This window comes from Rhagoletis pomonella, unplaced genomic scaffold, assembly GCF_013731165.1.
Source record: "Rhagoletis pomonella isolate Grant_MI unplaced genomic scaffold, Rhpom_1.0 Rhpom_scaffold_00007, whole genome shotgun sequence".
NCBI classification, from domain to species: Eukaryota; Metazoa; Arthropoda; class Insecta; order Diptera; family Tephritidae; genus Rhagoletis; species Rhagoletis pomonella.
The window spans coordinates 3,013,485-3,016,976 of NW_023458561.1; the positions used below are offsets into that span (position 1 = coordinate 3,013,485).

Below are 3,492 nucleotides of genomic sequence, written 5' to 3' on the forward strand. Positions count from 1 at the left end.
TGCTTACTTTTATGGCGTTTTTTAAGCTCTTCCTCGCCGTTCTTAGAGATTGTAGGTTTTCGTTGAAGTCTGGCCTCCCTCTGCTACGCTGCATTCTGCGTCTAGCACTCAGACACTGACGTCTAAGTATTTTTATATCATTATTCCACCAATAGCATAGGGAATTTTGTTTCCTCACCACTCTTCGAGGCATAGCAGCATCACAGGCGCATGCGAGGTTACGAACCAGGTGGTCAACCTCGCTCTCTACCGAGCCAGCTTTGTGTTGGAACTCTTCCATCATGCAGGCTAGGACCTCTCCATCTAACATACTGTCTTTCCATTTTGGGCCTGTCAGATTTGGCATCTGTTCGGGTCGCCTCAGAGTTATATCCATTATTATTGCCTGATGGTCGCTGTGGGTATACTCCTCACTAACTCTCCAATTAATTTTTTGGGCCAAGGAGTCACTCGCCAGCGTTATGTCAATAATTGACCCAGTTCCCATTTTGCGGAAGGTGTATGTGGACCCGCTATTTACTACTGATACGCCGAGTTGGGCAAAAGTTTCAAGCAGCAGCTCGCCTCTTTTATTTATTAGTCTGCTACCCCATTCTGTTGCCCACGCATTGAAGTCACCGGCGATAATTAGCGGGGATTTCCCGTTTGCTTCTTCAGCAATGCTACGCAGCGTCGCCCCCTTATGACAACGTATGTGTATATCGGTATCGGATTCATCAATTTCCACCAAACTCGGTGCACTTCATAACTTTAGTGCAAGTAAGAAATTCGTTGAAAATTATTCAAATCGGACTAAAATTACACCCACTTTCTGTATAACGGTAAATTTCAGACATCCGAAAACCCTGATATTTCAATAACTGCGGACGCAAATGTTTTCCAAGTTAATAGTTACACAAATTTCTTAACAATAAATAAGACTGCTATGGACTTTTAGGAATTGGGCGTGGCATCGCCCACTTTATGACTACAAGGTGTATCTCGGCTTCCACTTTATAGATTTCTACCAAACTTGGTTCAATTATTTCATTAACTCTAAAGGCCGGTCCACATAAAACTTTCGCGTTGGCGTTGATTAGCAGCTGACTATGGATACACACAATTATATGGACATGTCCACATATCAATGCCAACGCCAACGCCAACGTCAAAGTTAACGCACACAAAAAGATGGGCATCTCTCATCTTTAGCGCGCGTTGTCAATCAGCTTTTGCAAATAAATAAAATTATGTGGAATATTTTAAATTTTTAATCAAATGTGAGCAAGAAATACCGTCTGTCATGCAATTATTGATATGAAATATTAACTCATCTGTCGTTAGTATGTTAATTTAGTGGTCAAAGCATTCGCTGCCAAGCGTTCAAGCATACTTTTATCGTGCGTTCTGTCAAACCAAAGCCAAAGCCAACGCGAAAGTTCTATGTGGACCGCCCTTATGAATTATAATTCAGCATAGTATCGAGAAACGACTATATTTGGTGCCTGCGCCGGGTATATAAAGTTCGGTTTCGCCCGAACTTATACTTCTTTACTTGTTGCTACTAACTTATTGTATCATGGGCTTCTATTTGTTAACCGACTTCCAAAAAAGGAGGAGGTTATCAGTTCGTCGGAAATTTTTTTTATTTATTTTTATTTTTTATTTTTTTTATGTATGTTACCGCATAACTTTGGACCATGTCAACCGATTTCGATAATTATTTTTGCATCGGAAAGGTAGTGTCTCAGAGGTGGTCCCATACTAATCTGGTAATGATCCGATCAGTGGATCATGAGATATATATATTTTTTTTATATGAGAATTGAAGTCGGTTTATTTTGCTAAAAATTACTTGTTTTTAATGTACTTTCATTGCGAACATAAAAAAAATTTCGTTAGAATTATTGCTAAAATCCTTCACCGGTATGCACATATGATTTTCTTAGTAACTCCATATCTACTAGAGGGCTGCATGAATTCATTCAAACTTCTAGCCAAACAGAGTACAGTAGATTTGAATATTTTACTTCACATACAAAACACTCAGCGTTTGAAATTTTGTAAGTTATGAATATACATTTTATTTTAAATTTTCTACCTTCAAATGGAAGAATGTGAATGACTGAATAGAAAACATTCAAATAATCCAAACTCATTTCGGTAAAAGTCATTTTCTACAAACAAGTTTTTTCGTATATACCCAACAAGCATTTCAGTAAATGTTTTTAAAAATAACTTAAAGTAAGTTTGCTATAATAAGCGTTTAATAAGCATTTTTAATATTAAGCTTATTAAAAGTTTTATCAAATAAGCCTTTAATAAATTTTGAGAGCGAATGTTTATAAATAACTTAAACTTATAAATGAAATGCAAATGCCAACGACATGAAGTAGTAAATATAACATTTTTTCAATCGTAAGTGACGTGTTTAAATTTTTTAAAATATATTATTAAAAGAAAAAATTAAAAAAAACCGATGCGGTAAAAAAAATCCAATCCAGGGCCTGCTGCGCTAATCGGTGGAGCATTCGAGTCTTCAAATGATGAGTTCTCCTTATCCTTTCTTAGTTTAAAATTCAATTAAAAATGTATTAAATTTTTTTCAGAATCATCATCAATGAGAATAGCGGCGATGAAGCGGAATATATAGCTGCATCGATGTCGTGTTTCCAATTTGCCAATAACCGCATGCAATTAAAAGCACGCGACAAGATGTAATAATTAACTTTTTATAAGCTTTTATTATAAGCTTTTATTTAACTTGGTCATCCCGCGCAAATCGCGGAAATTTCCAATCGATTTTAAACTGACTTCCCGACAAGTTAGAGACTTGAAATTTTCAGCATAGTTCCAATCATGATGACAATGCAATTTAAAATATAAATGAATTCCCCATATGGTCCAGGGGTCTTGATTCAAAAGCGGTCAAAAAATAGTAAGATTTATGGCTAACAGAGCGTAATTTGCCAAAGAACGTAAAACCACTATAAAATTGTTAAAGCTGCCGGCGCGCCGAGTGGTAGTCTAGCAAAGCTATCTGTGGCAAATTCTAAATAACAATCTAGTCTCGATATGAACCTCGTTGTAGGAATTAGAAGACTCCAGATGTCGCCCCGCCAGAAGAAGTTAAATAGTGCGCCTAAATATTAGCCATGATACAGCGGAAATGGACGACACGCCATTTTTTTAAATAAAATTAACTGCTGCTATATGTACATATGTATGTTTATACAAAACGTAAGCAAACAACATTTTGCTTGCCAAGTCTTCTGTTTTCTATCATTGCAAGTTGAATTATTTTAATATCTATTGAAAAATTTTTTCATAAAATAAAATAACACTTTTTAATATACAACGACTTTATAAATGGACTAAAAATTATAGAATAAAATAATGTAAAAAAATATTTTTTAAAAACAAGCTTTTATTTAACCGTACATCAAAGGAATAAAATGAAGTAGTGTAACAAAAGATTTTTTAGCAAGAAAATTTTGTCAAAACTGCACTAAA

At 35.4% G+C, this 3,492-nt stretch overlaps 1 protein-coding gene across 12 annotated transcripts in view; it reads left to right on the forward strand.

The window, feature by feature from the left end:
• Window positions 1-3,492, forward strand: part of LOC118742254 (kin of IRRE-like protein 1) — an 89,209-nt gene that overhangs the window by 84,548 nt on the left and 1,169 nt on the right. The gene's annotated exons all lie outside the window — the stretch shown is intronic.